The following is a 7,960-nucleotide window of genomic DNA, read 5'->3' as shown; positions in this document are numbered from 1 at the left end:
GCTGTGGTGCGGCCGACTCAACCTGGAGCTGAACACGCTCAAGACTGTAGAGATGATCGTGGACTTCAGGAGGCATCCTTTGCCACAGCTGCCCCTCACGTTGTCCAGCTGCCTTGTGTCAACCGTTGAGACCTTCAAGTTCCTGGGAATTACAATCTCTCAGGACCTGAAGTGGGCGACCAACATCAACTCCGTCCTCAAAAAGGCCCAGCAGAGGATGTACTTCCTGCGGCTTCTGAGAAAGCACGGCCTGCCACCGGAGCTGCTGAGACAGTTCTACACAGCGGTCATCGAATCCGTCCTGTGTTCTTCCATCACAGTCTGGTTTGGTGCTGCTACAAAAAAGGACAAACTCCGACTGCAACGGACAATCAAAACTGCTGAAAGGATTGTCGGTACCCCCCTACCCACCATTGAGGACTTGCACGCTGCCAGACAATAAGCTGGCAATTTTTTTACTTGATTTTTTGATATGCAAATAGTGCAGCATGGCGAGACAACAACAGTGAGTGCACGAGTAATACATAATTGGCCCCACAGAAATGTGACAACAAACTCAAGTTTTGAAAATTGCCAGCATGTTGTCATGGAATTGTAGGTCAGGTGTTTAAGAAGTTGATCGCAAGAGGGAAGAAGCTGTTGGAATGTCTACTAGTTCTAGTTTGCATTGATCGGTAGCGCCTACCTGAGGGAAGGAGCTGGAAGAGCTGGTGACCGGGGTGCGGAGGGTCCGAGAGGATTCCGAAGTACAGCAGACTTCCTGTGGGAACAGTTTCAACCATGCGTAGTACTGCCGCTGCCCCAATTCTCAACCTTTGACCAGCAAATGTATTCTTCCCTTGATATATGGTACTTCAAAGTCCAACATCAGAAGATCAGGAGAGGCTACCTTTAAGCCTCTAGGGTACAGCTTACATGGAACAAATTGCCTGATGGGACAGTGACCTGTCAAAGGGATAATTTGCTCATCGATGCAGACTTTTCCTGGTTTCGGGAGGCTAATTGACAATCTTCAGTGAGTTTCTCAACTTGAAGAACCTGTTCCTTGTCATTTTTTGGCTTATTATTACTTATCTTATTACTTACTATTACTTATCTTAAGTATCCATCTATCGAGGTCTTGGGCCACAGAGGACGACGGTTTTCCTGTTCATGTGTGTCTGTCAGATTATCTGATGAGTCTCCTGCCTCTTCTTCTGAGCTTTCGCTCTTCTCCAGCATAAGCAAGCTCATTGTTTGCATTTTCTTCATCTGACAATTCCAGAACTGAATTTTCTTCCATTCTTTGGTACAAAATTTGCCTCGCTTCTGCCTCGTACAATAGTGTCACAATTAAAGAGGTTCAAATAAATAGTTCTAACCTTATCTATCTATCTATCTATCTATCTATCTATCTATTATTTTATTCAGAGAATACATTCATCATGTTTATAACCCCACAAAGAACTGTTTTGGGGAGGAAAATGGAATATAAACAAAGAACTTGAAAGTGTGAACTATGAGCTAACACAATCAAATCATCCTCATGTCCATGACAGTAGGGCTCTAATTTTTACGAACAAAAAGTTCAACAGAACTCTGACTCCAAATTATGACTCATAACATGTTCATAAGCAATAATATATGATTGCCTTTGGTGAAAAAAACATTATCTTTGTCATATTTAACTTTCCATTTCTCTTTTCTGGCATTTGTGTTTTGCTGCATTCTCCATTTTGTTTCAGGAAGAAAGCACAGCCGCTTCAAAGCCACCCAAACACATGAGATCATTGGAAAGGCCAGGATGTCCTCGACTGCGCTGTGCGTCAAAACAGTTGACAATCTAGATAAAGAACAGGAAAACTTAGCGTCGATACAGGTTTAAATTGTCTTTTTGCGTTAAAACTTTTGGAGTATGTCAAATGTAGATGAAGAACTTTTATTTGGATTCAAAAGAAATAGTGGCACTTTTGAATTGAAGACTATTTGTTAAAATGGCATGGCGGACAATGACATCGTCCGCTTCGCTCTGACCAAAGCAGTTCACTCTTATTTCTTGTCAGATTGTATAAATCGTTTGCCTTTTATGAAAGATCTCAATGGGGAAGAACAACAAGAGTCTGTCTCAATTTTTTGATGCTCTGCAGAAGTGGAGCTGACTTTGCACTGTAAAAAATCTAAATGCTTTAATGGTGTTGTTATATGCATACGGTGTTTATAATAATAGTGTTAGGTAATCTTCTCCTTGAGCTGTCATTTTTCTTGTGGTGTAGGGTTTGTGTGTCCCAATGATCCTAGGAGCTAAGTTGTCTGGGGCTTTATGCCCCTAGCAGAGTCACCCATGGCAAACAGGTCCAAGGTGAGGGACCAGACAAAGCACGGCTAAAAGACCCCTTATGATGATGACAAAAAATTGACTCAGGTTTCCCTTGCCATCCATCCATTTTCTGTACAGCTTATCCTCACAAGGGTCGCGGGCATGCTGGTGTCATATTGGTTAAGTGTTTTCCATAGTTGTGTTTTTTCATGAATTGTGCACAATCTGCCTACCTGCTGCTTCTTGTGAAGTGAGTTGAGTTCACTGGCACCACACAGCGCTCGTATCAAATTTTGCTCGCAAGTCAAAGTATAAAAAGAGCCCAACGACAGCTCAAATCTTGAAAAGGGCGTAAGTCGGGTCACTCGTATGTAACCGCACTGCAGCGTGCAACAATTTATTTTTATTTTTTCCAACAATAATCACTGAGTTGAAACGGGCTTATTCTCCCTCCATTCTGTCCATTCATAATATGACAATTCACCATGACATCACAACAATACTGTACGTTATTCTGGGTGGCAACAAAGCGTTCTCCCATGGCACCACTTGTCAGCAAACCCTTCCATGCCATATGACCCAGGCGGAGCGATTGAAAACACATGGTGACACGTTTGAATGAATGTGTCTCTGATTGGCTAGTGTTCTCCTTTACCACTGTAGTTTGAATTTGTGGTATCTTGGCAATTATTGGTTTCCAAATATTCTGAATCAACCTATACATGTCCTCCTTTCCCTCTCATAGTCAGAGCAGAAGTGGAAGTGATGTGCAGAGCTGATTATTACTGCCTGTGAGTTTGGCCTGGCCCAGGAATGCCTTTGGCATGCTCAGGATTACGAGGGCTTACTCCTCTTCGCCATCGCTTCCGATAACGGCCGTATGGTGGGCAAGCTGGCCGAGGGTGCAGAAAGGGAAGGCAAGAACAACGTTGCCTTTGTGACCTACTTCCTGCAGGGGAAGTAAGTACCACATGTGACTGAAGGGTCCTGATTTTGCGGTGAAAGTCACTGGTGTAACTGTTGTTCTGTCATCTTTTCCACACAGACTTGATGAGTGTTTAGAGGTTTTGATAAAAACCAAGCGCCTACCTGAAGCTGCTTTATTGGCTCACACTTACCTGCCCAGCCAGGTGTCCCGTGTGGTCAGACTGTGGAGGGAAAACTTGGCCGAGGTCAACCAGAAGGTGAGCACTGTGGTTTGACTGTTCATTTGGAAGTATATAGCTGTAATAAATCATTTGACCCTTGGTTTCATTTTGTGCATTTATGACATCAGATTTCATTGGCTTTAACTCATATCTGGTAAAAGGATTTAAAAACACATTTTTCATAATTTGGACAGACAGTATAATTTAATGATGCACCGAATTTTCGGCCACCAAAAATTTTCGGCCTTTAATGGTCCATGGGGCATTTTTGGTTTTGGCCCGAAGGAATTGTCACCGAAATAAAACGGCCGAAACAGGATGTTGTTAGGACGCATGCAAAACCTGCAGTCAGTGCGGTTGTGTACACTATATTTTATTTAAAAGAAGGAAGTATGCGGAGAGTGTCATGAACGGAACAGAGGCTAGGACCCAAAAATGCAAGACTCCAAAACAAATGGACAGTTTCCAAAAAGAGAGGTTTAATAGACGGGCATAGGTCGGTACACGGGCAGGCCATCCAAGAAGGGCAACAGTATCCAAGAACATGAGGCAAAGAGGCAAGGTCGATAATCGGAACAGGGTCAAAGTCTTACTGTGAGTCTGTGACAAGGAATGCTGGAACGTGACGACAAGGTACAACGAACTGGCAACGAGAGGGAATGAGGCACGAGGTTAAATACAATAGGTAATTAATGTGAACGAGGCACAGGTGGTGAAGATGCTCACAGGAGCAGGTGTGTGAGAAACGAGAGAGGAAGACAAAACCTGGCACACACGCACACACACACACACACACACACACACGACAGTACCCCCCCCCCTTAACGGCCGGCCCCAGACGGCCCTGGGGCCCCTGGATGCGCAACGTGGAAGTCCCGAATGAGCGAATCATCCATGATAAACGCAGACGGTACCCATGAACGTTCCTCAGGCCCATAGCCCTCCCAGTCCACCAGATATTGAAACCCCCTCCCCCTCCGACGAGACGACAACAGCCGCTTCACAGCGAAGACAGGGCCCCCCATCCACAAACCGGGGGGGAGGAGGGGGCCTGGAAGGCGGGACCAGAGAGGACTCCCGGGCTGGTTTGAGTAGGCTGACATGAAAAGCAGGGTGGACCCGCATCGACCTTGGGAGCCTCAGCTTCACGGTGACAGGGTTGATGATCTTTGTGATGGGGAAGGGCCCAACGAACCTGGGAGCGAGCTTCTTGGACTCCACCCGGAGTGGAATATGTTTGGTCGAGAGCCAAACTCGCTGACCCACTTTGTAGTTCGGGGCCGGTGTCCTCCGACGGTCAGCAGCGGCTTTGTAGGACCGTCCCTGGCGCAGCAGCATCTGTCGGGCTCGCTCCCAGGTCCTCCTGCAGCGTCTCACCAAGGTTAATGCCGCTGGAACTGTGGACTCAGGGGCTATGGCAGGAAACAGAGATGGTTGGTAACCATGCACAACGTGAAAAGGCGATAGACCAGTGGATGCAGAGGGGAGGGAATTGTGGGAGAATTCGACCCAAACCAATTTCTGAGACCAGGATCGCGGATCCTGTGAAGCGAGACATCGGAGCCCCGTCTCCAGGTCCTGGTTCAGCCTCTCGGTTTGGCCGTTGGTTTCAGGATGAAACCCAGATGACAGACTGACGGTAGCACCTATGAAATTGCAAAACTCCTGCCAAAATTGCGAAATGAATTGGGGACCCCTATCAGACACCACATTCTTGGGGAAACCGTGGAATTTGAATACGTGATTGATCATTAACTCTGCAGTATCTTTAGCTGAGGGGAGTTTTGGGAGTGCAATGAAGTGTGCCATCTTAGAGAACCTGTCAACAACTGTAAGAATGGTGGTATTGCCTTTAGAGGCCGGTAATCCTGTCACAAAGTCTACGGAAATGTCTGACCAAGGACGTTGTGGTATTGGCAGGGGTCGCAACTCCCCAGAAGGACGTTGATGAGAGGGCTTGTTGGCAGCACATACCTGGCAAGCATTGACATAATCAATAACATCCCTCCTAACATTAGGCCACCAAAAGCGCTGTTCGACCACTGATTGAGTCTTGGCAATGCCTGGGTGACATACAGTGCGGTTCGTGTGAGCCCAGTGGATGACTCTTCCCCTTAAGGTCGGAACCACAAAGCCTGTTTTCAGGGCAATCGTCAGGGTTAGGAGTGTCTTTCAGAGCCCCTTTAACCGCCGTTTCAATGTCCCAAACAAAAGCGGAAATAAAACATGACTTGGGCAAAATAGTCTTTGGGTCGGACAAAGAATTCTCTTCGGAGAAAATGCGTGACAAAGCATCTGGCTTACCATTTTTAGAACCGGGTCGGTAGGATAGCGTGAAATTAAATCTAGTAAAGAACAGAGCCCATCTAGCCTGCCTCGCATTTAATCTTTTAGCAGTCTTAATATACTCAAGGTTCTTGTGATCTGTCCATACTAAAAATGGAGTCTGTGCCCCCTCTAGCCAGTGCCTCCACTCCATCAAGGCCACCTTGACTGCCAGCAGTTCACGGTCACCAATGTCATAATTTTTCTCAGCTGGTGTCAGTTTTTTGGAGAGAAAAGCACAAGGATGTAATTTATCATCCTTGAGAGATTTCTGGGAGAGCACTGCTCCTATTCCGGCATCAGACGCATCGACTTCTACCACAAACTGCTGTTGGAGATCTGGCAAAGTAAGGATGGGAGCGGAGGTAAAGCTCGACTTAAGTTTTTGAAACGCTGCCTGACAAAGCGGGTTCCATGCAAAAGGTTTGTGTGGCGAGGTAAGATAATGCAAAGGAGAGGCTATAGAACTGAAATTCCTGATGAATTTCCTGTAGAAGTTTGCGAACCCTAAGAACCTTTGTACATCTTTGCGTGACGTGGGAGTAGGCCAATTAATTACTGCATCGACTTTGCAAGGGTCCATTTTGACTTCACCTTGAGCCAGGACAAAACCCAGAAAAGAAACTGACGCCTTGTGGAACTCACATTTCTCAGCCTTAACATATAGTTGGTTCTGCAGCAACTGCTGCAAAACAGAGCGGACATGAATAATGTGAGTCTCCTTATCCGGGGAGAAAATCAAAATATCATCCAAATAAACAAAAACAAAAACATTCAGCATGTCACGCAGGACGTCATTGACGAGGTTCTGGAAAACAGCTGGAGCGTTAGTAAGCCCAAAAGGCATTACCAAATATTCATAATGTCCTGTTGGTGTGTTAAATGCTGTTTTCCATTCATCCCCCTCCCTTATTCTGACTAGATGATATGCATTTCTTAAATCCAGTTTGGTGAAAACCTTGGCTCCCTCCAGGAACTCAAAGGCGGTGGAGATGAGAGGAAGAGGGTACCTGTTTTTTACCGTGATCTCGTTGAGACCCCGGTAATCGATACAGGGTCGCAGGGTCTTGTCTTTCTTGTCCACAAAGAAAAATCCTGCTCCCGCAGGGGATGAAGATGGGCGAATGATCCCGGCTGCCAGTGATTCCTCCACATACTCCTTCATGGCCTTGTGTTCCGGCCCTGAAAGAGAGAACAACCTGCCTCGTGGGGGTGTGGTTCCAGGCAGCAAGTCAATAGCACAGTCATAAGGTCTGTGGGGTGGAAGGGATTTGGCCTTGGACTTGGAAAAAACGTCTTTAATATTGTTGGATTTATCTCACCAAACATTATAATGAATAAACACAAAAGGAATGAAGACGTTGGTCATTTTACTCATGAGGAGGGCGCATGGGAGATTGTTCAGGTTACAGCCTCTCAACACGCTCTAAACAATCTCCCCCGTCGCTCCTACATTTATTTGAAAATAGGAGAGTTCTACAAGACATAATATTCTAAGCATTAAGACACAACACAAAACATAGGACCAGACGACACCTGTCCCGTCCCCGACCACATCCGATCACGTCCTTGGTCAAGGCGCCCTTCCATCAAATGTTGCTGAGTCATCTTCTTGAAGGCGAGACATCTTTCTATCTAAATATTGTCCATAATACTAATGCAAGCTACTAATGCAAAATACTAATGCAAGCTAAGCAAATAAATGATAACTACTAAGATATATCTAACATTTCCCTCCTGTTTATCATGTATTTGCACAAATTCTCATATCATCTTACAGTCACTTCATTTCGATTTTTAACTGTAGAATCATTTTTATGAAACAAATACATTTACACCCAGAGTAGATTTGTCATACATGAATGTTATAGTTTAAACATCGTAATCATCTGGATCAGGAAACAAATCAGTTAAAGCATAATCATCATCATCATCATTATCATCATCATTATCTTTATTATCAAACAGTAATGGATACATCAGCTCCATACGGTTCTCCATGGGGGTTATGGCTGTGGTGATTAATCTACTGATTAAAGCTCGAATGCATGGGATACAACAACATCCACAAAATGTCAGAATGGCTGCAAAAACAGCAATTGATATCAATATTGGTGAAATTAGGGTTTTATATTTACCAAAAACGTCCATCCAGCTGTCCCACAAAGAAGTGTCTACCCCAGAGTGGCTC

The 7,960-nt window shown here is 45.2% G+C and overlaps 1 non-coding gene across 1 annotated transcript; it reads left to right on the top strand.

The window, feature by feature from the left end:
- Nucleotides 1-2,022: 2,022 nt before the first annotated feature.
- LOC133398633 (U5 spliceosomal RNA) lies at nt 2,023-2,136 on the top strand. The gene has a single exon (XR_009767958.1). It is a non-coding gene; the product is annotated as a U5 spliceosomal RNA (small nuclear RNA).
- The last annotated feature ends 5,824 nt before the right edge of the window (nt 2,137-7,960 follow it).

This window comes from Phycodurus eques, unplaced genomic scaffold (genome assembly GCF_024500275.1).
Source record: "Phycodurus eques isolate BA_2022a unplaced genomic scaffold, UOR_Pequ_1.1 contig_212, whole genome shotgun sequence".
Classification (NCBI taxonomy): Eukaryota; Metazoa; Chordata; class Actinopteri; order Syngnathiformes; family Syngnathidae; genus Phycodurus; species Phycodurus eques.
This window is presented reverse-complemented; position numbering and strand designations above follow the sequence as displayed.